The 14,314-nt window shown below is 38.8% G+C and overlaps 1 protein-coding gene across 5 annotated transcripts in view; it reads right to left on the reverse strand.

Annotated features, from left to right (window-relative positions):
• Positions 1–14,314, reverse strand: part of ZFX (zinc finger protein X-linked) — a 59,481-nt gene that overhangs the window by 11,286 nt on the left and 33,881 nt on the right. The window lies entirely within an intron of this gene.

The following is a 14,314-nucleotide window of genomic DNA, read 5'->3' on the forward strand; positions in this document are numbered from 1 at the left end:
AGCATTTCTATGTACCTGTATTTCATTTGATTCTTACCTTTTCCAGATAAAGAAAGGAAAGCTCTGAGATGATATGTGATTTGCCCCGTCAGTAAATAAGTGAGGGGTAGGAGAGAGAGTGAAGAGGTACTTGTCTTTAGAACTCAGACCTCTATTCTCATCTTTTGATTTTTGAAGAAATATATGTTCACTGTATAAAATTTAGTATTAAAAAAAATCACCAATAGTCTCACTAACCAGATATTGCATCATTAGTTACTAAATTTTCTTCCCAGTTTTTTCTATTAAAAAAAAATTGGCATCACAGTTTCCTCAAGCCTTATGTAATAATCATCTTTACATCTCATCTGGGTTTTTTTGTTTTGTTTTGTTTTGTTTTGTTTTGTTTTGCGGTACGTGGGCCTCCCACCGTTGTGACCTCTCCCGTCTTGGAGCACAGGCTCCGGATGCGCAGGCAAAGCAGCCACGGCCCATGGGCCCAGCCACCCCGCGGCACGCGGGATCCTCCCGGACTGGGTCACGAACCCGCGTCCCCCGCATCGGCAGGTGGACTCCCAACCACTGCACCACCAGGGAAGCCCCCTCATCTGGTATTTTAAACTTGAAAGCTGAAGAAAAATTTGGCTTATCAACGATCTCATTAGCAATAGCAAAACTATAGCAAAATACAGGCGTACTGTATTCTTAAGTTACATTTTCTCAGAACTTTGTAGAGATTGTTCCACTGTCTTCTAGCACTGAGTATTTCTGTGTGGATGTCCCTATAATACTTTATCCCCAAAGTTCACTAAACATCACTGTGATTATGACTTAGTGGTTTTATCATTCTGTCAACTTCTTGAAAGAAATATTCAATCTTTATTTCAGGAAAGTTCCTTGAAGAGTCCAATCTTTATTTCAGAAAAATTCCTTCCATTATAAATATTTTTCTAATTCATCAGTTATTCCCTTCTTCTGGAATTTCACTTATGTGCATTTGTCTCCTTTATCTGTATTCCATATCTATCCATCTTCTCCATAATCATTTATATCTCTCTTTTTTTAACCATTTCATTTTTGTGATTTTCTAAAGCCAGGTGTCCCTCTGCCCCTGGTTATATACTGAGGCATATTTATGCTTATAGTTGTTTCTGTGGTAGCTTTTATCTTGATCATATTTTTCCTTTCTTTTACTTTCTCTTACATATTTTCAATTTCTTTCTGAATTCTGTCAGTTTGTTTTCTGCCTCTATTGTCTTGTAATACATTTTGTGAAACTTTGTATCTCTTCTCTGAGTTTTAAGAGATCATGTTTGCAATTTCACTGAGCCTTCAGGTCAGTGCTAACCAAGAGAACTTTCTGCGATGATGGAAATGTTCCATGTATCTGCACTAGCCACATGTGACTACTGAGCACTTGAAATGTGGTTGGCGCAATTTAGAAACTATATATTTAATTCATCTTGCAATATATTGATATTAAATAAAATAATATTTCAGAGAGCTGAAGAACATGAATCTTCAAAGGGCTCACTATGCATGATAACACAACACATGAAAAAAGACCCACAGGACTTCCCTGGTGGTCCAGTGAGTAAGACTCTGCGCTCCCAATGCAGGGGGCCTGGGTTCGATCCCTGGTCTGGGAACTAGATCCCACATGCCGCAACGAAGATCCCGTGTGCTGCAACTAACACCCGGCGCAGCCAAATAAACAAATAAATATTAAAAAAAGAAATGAAAAGAAAAAAGACCCACACCTAACTAAACAAAACCCTATGATATTTCAGACCAACAGGGATAAAGAGATGATCTTTAAAACTTCCAGAAGAAAAAGAAACATCTACAAAGCAATGAGAATCAAAATGGCATCAGGCTTCTAAACCGAATGCTGGATGACAATGAAACATGCCACCACAAATTCTCAGGGAAAATTCACTTCAACCTAGACTTCTGTACCTAACCAAGTCATCAATCAACTTCAAGGGTAGAAAAGAAAAAATATTTTTAGTATACAAATCTAGACTCCTTAGGAAGTTATTTCAATATGTGGCCCAGTAAAATAAGGGAGTAAATCAAGGAAGAACATGGCATAGGGATCCAGAAAACAGTGGACTAGTCTCAGGAAATGAGAAAAGGAAAACTTTAGAAAAATGTCTGCATTATAGTAAGCCTAAAACGCAACTAATCCAGAATGGATCAGAAAGACAGAAAGCTTCAAGAGGGGAGTCACTGGAAAAAGAAGAACTCAAAGAAAAAAACCTGGACAGAGAAGTAAGTCAAACTTGATAGTGTATTTCTTAGATGGCACAAACAATTAAGAAAGAAAACCTCCGGCTTCCCTGGTGGCGCAGTGGTTGAGAGTCCGCCTGCCGATGCAGGGGACACGGGTTCGTGCCCCGGTCCGGGAAGATCCCACATGCCGTGGAGTGGCTGGGCCCGTGAGCCATGGCCGCTGAGCCTGCGCTCCGCAATGGGAGAGGCCGCAACAGTGAGAGGCCCGCGTACCACAAAAAAAAAAAAAAAAAGAAAGAAAGAAAGAAAGAAAGAAAGAAAACCCGTGCTATAAGGGCATAATCAGTCTCAACAACAAAGTCTAATTAAGCTTGAAGTCTTTATATGACCAGTACCCACAAGGAGGACATGGATCAGTCAGTAAACCCCAGCCTTTCAGAACCGGAAGCTACCTGATAGATCTTGAAACAGATTATTTTCTTAATTTGAAAGAAAAATAAAGATGATTTTACTTCCTAAATAAGTTACTTCAAGGGACAGCCTGAATACACATATCTTTTCTAAAGGTTTAACAAGAGTGCCAGGTTATAAATGTTAGGATTGATGTCTAGGTGGGAAACCAAGCCTTTTCATAAAACCATACCTCAGTATTGCTGCTGAAGAGAGAATTTGGTTCTCTGAACCAAGAGCCTATTCTAACTTACTCTGATGAGTCCAACAGTCATCTTACTACCTAATCACTTCAATTTTTTTTTAACCTCTAAACCAAAATCCAATCAAAAGAAAAACTATAGAATAAAAACATGGTATTCGACATCCTTAGGGTTCCAGTGTGGGCGGGTGGTATTGGATAGTGAAGACACCATGGATGGGTAGTTCCACCTAAAAGGATACCTAAGCTCATGATCATCTGTTATGTCCCAGACACTGTGGTGGGTAGTTTCGCTATATTTTATCATGAAATCAATGACAACAACCCCAGGACTGAAGTGTTTTATCTCTATTTTACAGATGTGAAACCAGAGCACCTAAAAGACTAACATGCAAGAAGCATTCTGCCAAGGCAGCAAGTGCTCTAGTAGATAAACACACTTAAAAGTTCACTTTTAGACCTCCCTCTCTTACCTTCCTCCTCAAGAACCCTCCTTCTGAGGTTAAAATTTCACCTTAATTTTATTATATAGCCTATAAAAGATTTGAAAAAATTGGTTATAATCTGATCTCCTTTAATTCTTGAAACTTTCCTAGAGGGGTTCAAAGGCTTAATGAAATTATAGTCTCATTCTGTAGACAGGGAATTAATGCATCAGAGACATTCAAGTGCCTATCCTAACTTACAGCGATCTCCAGCATGGTGTCAGAGATATAATTAATGAAAAATATTTGCCAAATTGCACTGAATTGGTCTAAGACCCCTAGTTAATTAAGAACTAGTTAAGCAAGAACTGACTTCTTAACCAATTCAGGGGGAAAAGGAATGACTATTACAATCCCACCCTCTGCCTGCCTTTACCCCAAAATCCCCTGATGGGACAACAGGAAGGTCTTGAATGAAGCCAGTCCAGAGTTAGTCTTGCTAGCCCAGTGGATGCCACCAACAGAGATACTCTGTGTGGATAACACCAAAGGCCAGTAGTTACTGATAGGCATGCTTTGTGCTGGATGCCTGGTGCGCATGACCTCTAATTCTCACAACCACTCTGTAGGTCAGGTAGTATTACTGCCTTTGCACAAATAAGGAAACTAAGGCCAAAGTGAAGTCAGTAACTTGCTGAGAAGCAGGAATGGCATCCAAGTTGAAGGCTGGCTGACTCTAAGCTACAGGTGCTATTTCCATACACCATGTTGCTTCTCTAGGATCCCTATGAAAGGACAGCCATGTTCTCTCTCTCCCTCTCTCCTCTCTCCTCCTCTCTCTCCACTGACCAACTCCATTATCCCACCAAGTAATCAGAGATCTGTTCCAAGGGCAAGCTATCAGACAATTTTTATCTAGGTCTCAAGCAGATAAACAGTAAATATGAATCACAAGGCCAACCTGAAGCTCCAAATGCTTCTAAGACTTACAAGATGTAGACTTTTTAACACAATCTTTTTTGTCGTGGGGAGAGGGAAGGACTACAACATCTTTACCTTATTTGAGCACTTTATTCTTAGTATAAATCTGACATCCTGATTGGACGTTAAACTGAGAGCTTAATTCACTAATTTTAGTGTTGATTTCTAAATAAATTTCAGAATGCCTACAGTAAAGACAATAATTTTAGATGCATTAACACAAACCTTTTTGAATTTTACCAGAACACACTAGACATCTTCTCTAAAATAGTCTTAGTTCAATAAATAAGACTTCTCTCACATTTTAGAAATATTCCCATGTGGATATGCATTTTTTAAATTCTAAAATTTTATTGTGGTTTATCAAATGGTTTAAGGACGAAAACTGATAGAGCACATATATTAAAAAAAGGTGGGCTTCCCTGGTGGCGCAGTGGTTGAGAGTCCGCCTGTCGATGCAGGGGACACGGGTTCGTGCCCCGGTCCGGGAAGATCCCACATGACACGGAGCGGCTGGGCCCGTGAGCCACGGCCGCTGAGCCTGCGCGTCCGGAGCCTGTGCTCCGCAACGGGAGAGGCCACAGCAGTGAGAGGCCCGCGTACCGCAAAAAAAAAAAAAAAAAAAGGTAAGATACATACACATGCAACCATCAGCCCACAGAACAAAGGAATAAACAAATATTTTACCATGTCTCCTGTACTAATAGCCCCTAGAATCAATAAACAAGTTATTAGATTGTACTAATCCTCAGAGTTTATGCATTAAACATACAGAGATTTGGATTTATTTATCATTCATTCCCCGAACAACTTTTTATTGGATGTCTACACTATGACAAAAGTTGTGCTTAATTAGGAGCAACATCAGATCAACTGGTCAAAACACCTAAACTAGAAGGCCAGGGCCACCACACACTGCATCCGCGGGGTGCCGCTGACACTGTGGCTGTACAGTGGACAGCGTCAGGCAGCAACCATGTATACAGACCCTCAGCTTGTCTAACGTGCTCTGCCTCTAGTGATGGTTTTACCATCTGCCCAGCTGCACAAGCCAGAAGCCTGAGAGGGAATTTCAAACCCTCCCTCTTCCTCAACCCTAAATTTAATCCAAATCCTACTTTCTAAGTATGTCATGAAGCAGTTTCCGTCAAACTCTACTGATAGAACCTTATTTCAAACCATCATCATCTGTTCCTCAGCTGGACTACTACAACCTCCTCCCATAGTGTACCTTTTTGGTTTCTGATTTTACTCTTATCTTGTCTGCTCTCGAAAGCGCCGTTAAGGTTACTTTTCTGAACCGTAAATCTAAGCATGTTACTATTAATCTGCTTACAACCCTCTAACAACTCCCCACATCAAAAAGGCAGAGCAGGCTTCTTAGTATATTCAAGAGCCTTTATGACTGTGCCTTTCTCTATTTTGCCACTCACTTCTCATCAATTTCTCCATTCACCTCATCAGACACATTATTTGCACCCCAAAGAAGAAGTCTCTGAACACTGACAGATCTTTCCCAGCTCCCTCCAAATAAACATGCTCTCCTCTCTGCCATTCCTCCCTCCTCGGCTGCCCACTGAACATTTCATTCCCCCTTCAAATTAAGTTCATCCCACATTATTTTTTAAAGATGTGATAATGGTATTACTGTTTTTTTTTCAATCGTTATCTTTCAGAAATATATACTGAAATACTTATGAATGAAATGACGTGCAGAATTTGCTTCAAAACAATATAAGAGGGAAGGAAATGCACAGGAGTAGAGATGAAATAAATTCAGTTATGTCTTCAACCAAGCTTCCACAGAACTTTGGCTTATAACACTTTCATAGCATTTAGCTCACCCAAGTGTACCCCAAATTTACCAACATCTTTTCCCTTATTGCTTCCAAAATGCTTTGTACATCCAGTTATATATCTTTTCACACTAAACTGTAATTATCTGTTTCGGTATGTCTTCTCTCCAGGACTGTGAACTTTTAAAGTCAGAGACTTTCACTGTTTATCTCTAACTGCTAGCACAGTTCCTAGCTTATCGTGGCTTATCAATAAATGTTTGTGAATAAAGATACAAGAAAAAGTAAACATGGGCAAGAGTATAAAAATAATAGTTTATATACAATTCCTTTTTCTCATGTAAACATAAATTTGAAAAAAACAACATTTCTGAGGTAGAAAAACAATGGAAAAGGGTTTGGAGGCTGCCTGGGTAGATTCTGCTATGATGGGTTAAATAAGAAAATGTTTACGCCCCCTCTAAATTATTTCCTAACGTCCTTGAAATTGGGTATTCAGTAATACTGCAAATTTTAGTAAATCACTTGAACTCTATTTGCCTCTTCTGTCCACCAATAAGCACTATTTTTTCCAAACTCTACTGCTCTGTAGTATTAACTTTATACACACACACACATGAAGAAGGGCAATATGAGAGTGGGGACTAGACACTTTGGAATAAAACGCACTTGATTTCGAATGTTCACCCTAATGCTAGCTGGGTGTGTAACTTTGGACAAGTTACTTAAACAGAGCCTCAGTTCCCCAATCTGTAAAACAGTGGTAACACCAACGTTATAAGGTTGCTATAATTAACAAATTATATAGTAAGTTCTGGCACAAAGATATTATTTATTGAAGGTTTACTATTACCTACTTTTATTGTTACCAACTTGTTACAAATCTCCAACTAAATAATTCTTGGGATAAAAAAGCTTAAGTTTAAAAAATTTTTTTAAACTGTCCATATTGACTTGATAACAATCAAACCATAAACACAAGCCTAAACATTTTTCCCCCAAAAGAGAACTTTATTAAAAACAAACCTCACTAAACAAACTTAATTATATCTTCTGATGGAAATGCCCATTGACTCAAGGGCCATTAGAAGATGGGTCTGATGAGTCTGAGAGCATTTTGCACACATTAGTATCTGAACTCTTTCTTGAAATATTAATTCAAATGGACTTAAATTATATATATAAATATATATATACATATATATATATATGCTACTACACCAAAATAGTTCAATAAGCATTAGTTAAGAACTAACCAATCTAATGATATATTAACATTCAGCTTTTATAAAAGCAGTTGCATACTGCAGAACATGGTGTTTTGAATACAATCTTATCTTAGTGAAAAGGTCTTTGACCTTAGAATATAAAAACAACTAACTGGAGAGAACACAGCTATGTTATTACTCCACACTCACTGTCATCAAAAAGTTTTATTAAAGTTATGGTCTGCACCAAGTAAAATTTCCAAGTTTACAATAAACATGTTAAAAATGTTGATAAACTTTTACTTAACCCAACTAGTTTAAAGGTTCCAAGATTAAATTATTTGCTATAATTTTTGTTAATGTTTGTCTTCTTTAAAACTGCTTAAAATAACTGAAAGCACATATTTTATTAAAATGTGTATTAGAAATGAAGCACCATAAAGGTTTACATTAGAACAGAGATTCTCTGCCAAGTGATCAGGCTTTGGCAGGAGAAGCCCCATACTCCAGATGCATATTAGTTGTTTTCTTTGATGTTACTATCAACAGTAAGCACACATACCCAAGTATCCTGGTTTTCCATAAGAACACACTATGTTGCCATAATTTGTTAATTTTGCTAAACCTTTAAAAACTCACTTATGGATTTTTGCCTGGCCTTTAAAATTCAGACTTTAATATTTAGGGTAGTAAATTTTACAAATTCACTACCCATTTCTGATAACATGAAAACAATATAAGGACAGACATATAGATCAATGGAATGGAATTAAGAGTACAGCAATTGGGGCTTCCCTGGTGGCGCAGTGGTTGAGAGTCCGCCTGCCGATGCAGGGGACATGGGTTTGTGCCCCGGTCCGGGAAGATCCCACATGTTGCGGAGCGGCTAGGCCTGTGAGCCATGGCCGCTGATTAGCGTTTTTTTAGCAATAAAATATTTTTAATTAAGATATGTACATTTTTTAAAGACCTAAAGCACATGTAACAAACTACAGTATAGTGTTAACATAACTGGGAACCCAAAAAAATTCATGTGACTCACTTTAGTGTGATATTTGCTTTACTGTAGTGGTCTGGAATCAAAACCACAATATCTCCAAGGTATGCCTGTTTAGATAAACTGGATTTCATCAAAACTTAAAACTTTTGTTCATCAAAGGATACTATCAAAAAAGTGAAGACAACCAACAGAACGGGAGAAAATATTTGCAAATCATATATAAGGGATTTGCATCTAGAATATATCAAAAATTCTTTCAACTCAGTAAAAAAAAGACAAATAACTCAATTTAAAAATGGGCAAAATGGGCGTCCCTGGTGGAGCAGTGGTTAAGAATCCGCCTGCCAATGCAGGGGACACGGGTTCAAGCCCTGGTCGGGGAAGATCCCACATGCCACGGAGCAACTAAGCCCGTGCACCACAACTACTGAGCCTGTGTGCCTGGAGCCTGTGCTCTGCAACAAGAGAAGCCACCACAAGGAGAATCCCGCACACCACAACGAAGAGTAGCCCTCGCTCACCGCAACTAGAGAAAGCCCGCGCACAGCAACGAAGACCCAACAAAGCCAAATAAATAAATAAATATTTTAAAAAAGGGCAAAAGATCTGAACAGACATTTCTCCAAAGAACATATACAAACGGCCAACAAGCACGTGAAAAGACGCTCAACATCATTAACCATCAGGGAAATGTATATCAAAACCACAAGAGGATACCACACTTCATATCCACTAGGATGGCTATCACCAAAAAGACAGTATTAACAAGTACTGGAGAGGATGTGGAGAAAATGGAATCCTCATTCACTGCCAGTGGGAATGTAAAATGGTGCAGCTGCTTTAGAAAACAGTCTGGCAGCTCCTCAAAAGGTTAAACATAGAATTACCATATGACCCAGCAATTCCACTCCCACATATATACTCAGAAGAGATGAAAACATATATCCAACAAAAACTTGTACACAAATGTTGATATTGAAGTCCTAATAGCCAAGAAGTGGAAACAACCCAAAAGTTTATTAACTGATGAACAGACTAAAATGTATACCCATACAATGGAATATTATTCAGTAAAAAAAAAGGAATGAAGTACTGATACATGCTACAACATAGACGAATGTTGAAAACATTATGCTAGGTGAAAGAAGCCAGACACAAAGGACCACATATTATAGGATACCATTGATACGAAATGTCCAGAGTGGGCAAATACAGAAAGTAGATTAGGGCTTGCTTAGAGTTGGAGACGATGGAGAGGGATAATATGAGTGATAGTTAAAGGATATGGGGTTTCTCCTTGGGGAGATGAAAAAATTTCTAAAATTGATCATGAGGATGGTTGCACAAGTTTATGAATATACCCAAAACCACAGAATTGCACACTTTAAACGGGTGAACAGTATGGTATGTGTATGAAAAGCTATTACCAAAAAAAAAGTTTATTTCAAAACTTAAATTGAATCTAGGATTAGAAAGGAACACCTAACTTCCATTCATCTCCTACCTAACTGTCCTAATTAAAAGACATGAGAGATGTCAATAAGACCTAGAGTGACATTTCGTTGATCATATTAATATCAGAGGCACCCAAAGAATATTTTGTTTCCTGCAGCTGTTATAAGGCAGTGCCTGACTCATTATCACCAGATCTTCTCCAACTTTCCCTATTGTACAAACTGATGTTTCACAAAATAGCATCTTGACTATGCAGCTGCAGAGTGAAACTGTAGGAGGGTGAAGACCACTGCAAAGAAATTAGGGATGCCTGGCAGCTGTCTCAGATTCATGGAGAACTAAGAAACAATTTGAGTAACAACTGGATGATTCAAACACTCCACCTTTCAGAGAGCCAGAAAACTCCTAAGTACCATAAAGTAGTGCTACCATATCTAGCCTGACCAGAACCAAGTAACAGCCACAGCTACTGGTAGGGAAGAGATGTGTCATTAATACCTTGGATGAGGCATGATGTCCACAGACTTTCAGCTATAGCATTCGTTTATTCAACAAATATTTCACATCTAATATGCCAAAGGATTTGATGGGGAATATACGTAAGTAGCTAAGATGCAATAGACAGCTCCTGTCCTCAAGAAACATACAATCAATTTAGAAGCCATCACAACATCTAGAGAGCAATGACTAGATGAAGAGGTCATCCTGACCTCAAAGGCAGCTATACTGTGACAAAGAATGTTTGTGCCAGTGTACACTACCCATGACACTACTACTTGCTACTTTATCATCTTTTTTTTTTTTTTTTTTTTTTTTGCGGTACACAGGCCTCTCACTGTTGTGGCCTCTCCCGTTGCGGAGCACAGGCTCCGGATGCGCAGGCCCAGCAGCCATGGCTCACGGGCCCAGCCGCTCCGCGGCATGTGGGATCCTCCCGGACCGGGGCACGAACCCGCGTCCCTGCATCGGCAGGCGAACTCTCAACCACTGGGCCACCAGGGAAGCCCTATCATCTTTTTAAATGAGACTTTCAGAGGGAAGAAATCTGTCAAGACGGACTCTAAAAACTTTATAAAAGCTGTTTAGTAGACTCTTAGATTCAATGACTTACTGAAATTTTTAAAAAGAATATTTGCACATCTGTTCATGTTCATCTTTGACCTATAAAGTGATGAATAAATATCACAAGAATTCAGAGATACTACCATCTCTCATCATATTATGAAGAGCATTAAAGTTGACTGCTAATAATGGCATCTCAGCATTCTCAATCACAGATAAAATCAGGCCACAGTTCCTCTATATGCTTACTACAAAGCCCTTCTCAATCCTGAACTTCTGAAATCAATATAGGTTTTAAGTTAAAATGTAGCATAAAAGAAGTATCTTTACTGGGAGGCAGATAAGAGAAAAGCTAGTTAATTCCAAGGCATTCATCTGGTTTGATTCCAAAGCCAACAGTTTAAACATGATCATTACTTTGAAGGGAAAGGGGATGATGGTATGGAGTGGGGGGAAAGAGTGAAGAAGTGTCTGTATAATAGAGAAGAGAAAAGATACTACCAAAAGTCACCATCCCTAAACCCAATTTAAAACCAATCCAACCATTTCACTATAGTGAAACAGGGGGATAAGAACTTGTATATGTGCTCTTTGTATTCTTTGAGCTTGGATGTGATATTCTATTTTTAAAAGAAAGAAGAAAGGGAGGGAGGGAGGAAATAAAAAGTAAAGGAAGAAATTATCATTGTATTATTAAAATACATATTTTATGTACATATATAAAATATACTAAAATACAGTACAATAGCAGTTTGTGTCTATCTGTATTTACTTTTTCAGGAACATTAAAATCTATATCAGTTAGCACAAACCCAGGGCCTAAAAAAAAAGATGACTATAAATAAAATTTTTAATAAAAATTTTGTAAGTCTGAGCTCTAATACAAGAATCTACTACACTATGTCAACCATTACTAACGAAACGTCTGGTTTTTTGGATGACTTTCTTGGACGGCTAACTTCCTAAAAGAGTAATAAAGGTAAGAGACAGTGTGCAGCTGAAGGTCGAACTAATGCCATGAACTTTACTCCTTAGCTAACAAGTTTAAGACAGAAAGGACAGAAAAGGGAAAGAGGAGTCAAGAACAGACAGTGCTTTCTCAAGTATTTCACCAGATCCTCCTCCCCTCATAAAGCACAATGAACCCAGTTCCCTCCTTTCTCCAGCCTTGCCCCTGGGTTGCCTAGTCGTGGGATAGAAAATCCGGCAGTTACATTTAAAAATAGCATTTTCATTTAAATAGTGCATCTTACATACAAACTTAAGTCTCCCAATCTCAGCTGGCCCCTGCAGTTCGTTCAGCAATCTATAAGTTCTTAGCTTCCTGCCCTGGCCCATCCCCATATGACATAGGCTTTTCAACCCTTTGCCACTACCCTTCAACTCCCACCCAACGTCTGCAAGTCCTTCTATATTAGCAGGTGAATTTGCTACACAGAGAAAATAGCTCCCAACATTCAAACACTCCTTTTAAACTTACTGTCCCAGGCCCGGGCTCTCCAATTTTCCTGATCCTTAACTGCCTTCCTGTCTCGGAGAAGGGGACTCCTTTCTCTCTAGGACTCACCTACCAGCCTTCCACCACTGCCCTGGACCCTACTCTGTTCCTCTGCTCTGGAACCTGCTCCAACTGTTAGTCCTTCCTATATCTTCCGTCTCTGTTCAACTATTTGTGTCCTGCACCTGTAAACCTATATATATGCTCAACACACTTCCACCATCCATCCAACCATCAAAAGCTGCACTCTTGCTTCTTCTGTCCCTTCACTGACCAAAACGGCAATTGATACAAACTGCTTCACCTACTCCACCACTTCCACCAACTTCTCAATCCAGTGTCTCTTCTCCACTGGCCCATGCTTTATTGAAACTATTCTAATTAAGATACCAATAACTTTTTATACAATTTTTTTAAGGTTACTTTCCATTTATAGTTATTACAAAATATTGGCTATATTCCCCATGTTGTACAATACATCCTTGAGCCTATATTACACCTAATAGTTATAATAATAAAAAATTTAAAAATTAAAAAAAATAAAGTTGCCTTTCCACAAAAATAAAACAAAAAGGATAATTCAAAAAAAAACACAAAAAGATATCAATGACCTCCTAACTGCCTAACGAAAAAGCCCACTCCCTCCTCAGTAACTAACACTCTTAGAAATTCTGCTTATCTTTGACAGTGTTAAAAACATTCTAAAGATTTTTCTCCTCTTCCTCTTCCTAAAACCTCCTGATTTTCATGGGCTCTTCTCTGCCTACTTCTTAAATGCCCAAAGGATCCATACTTGACACTCTTATTTGACAAGCACTCTCTGTGGACCACCACCCATTTCCACATAGGGTACTACCTATATTCCGTTGTCCCAAATATCTTCCTCTAGTCACAAACTCTCTCAAAAGCACCAAATTCATATTTTCAACTGCTTGCAGAAAACATCCACCAGATTGTCCCCAGCAAGCAACCTAAACTTTTAACAGGTCCTGAAACATTTTCTTTCCACCAAATCTATTCCTCCTCCCAGGTAATGGCATAACCAGGCACCCAATCTCCCACGGCAGACACCTTAGTGTCCTCCTTGAATTCTTTCTCCCTCAAATCCTTAGCCCTATTCTATCTATCACCAAATCGCATTCATTTTACTTCCTAATCTCTCTTAAATCCAGCTCCCCTGCTCTACTGCCATTACTATGAAGGTACTTAGGACCTTCTTTATCTCATGTAGGAACCATTCCAACTTCTACTACCAGGATTACCTTCCTAAAATAAATTCAAACTTGAAACAGGATATTACATTTTTCCTTGTCAGAGTGGCAAAAATTAAAAGGGAAAACAATACCCTATGTTGGTCAGAGTGTAGGGAAAGGGACATTCTCATAAACTTGGTGGGTGGAATTATATTAGGCAAAATACCGAGGCAAATATAAACCAGACTTGTAAATATGTATACCCTATGATCCAGCAATATTATTTCTAGAAATTTATTTTAAGTAAATAAACAGAAAGTGCACAAAGATATGAGTACATCCTAAAGTTCCCATTATTCCCAGCAGAAGCCAAGATCTTTTTGACATACCATATACCATTTGCCTAGAATGGCTCCCTCCTATCCATGTCCTTCTTCATCCTGCAAAACTAGGAACTCATCCTTGAGTTCAAAGGTCAGCAACTCCATTCTGTCTCCACAGCAATTTAGTCACACCTCTGCATCACAGTGTAACCTATCTTTCTCTCCCACTGTAGACTGTAAGCTCTCCAAGGACAATGGTTTTGTGTAATTTTTATTTAGCACATATCCATATTTGCACTATCTACAAAAATGTCTGACACAAAGTAGGGGCACAGTAAACACGTGTTGAATGAAGGCATTTTCCTCCTCTTTACACGAAGAACTCTCTGATTTCCAAAATCTTAAGAACTTTAAAAAGGTAATTCCTGGGCTTCCCTGGTGGCACAGTGGTTGAGGGTCCACCTGCCAATGCAGGGGACATGGGTTCGTGCCCCGGTCTGGGAGGAT

Source organism: Mesoplodon bidens (genome assembly GCF_964165515.1).
Source record: "Mesoplodon bidens genome assembly, chromosome: X".
NCBI lineage: Eukaryota > Metazoa > Chordata > Mammalia > Artiodactyla > Ziphiidae > Mesoplodon > Mesoplodon bidens.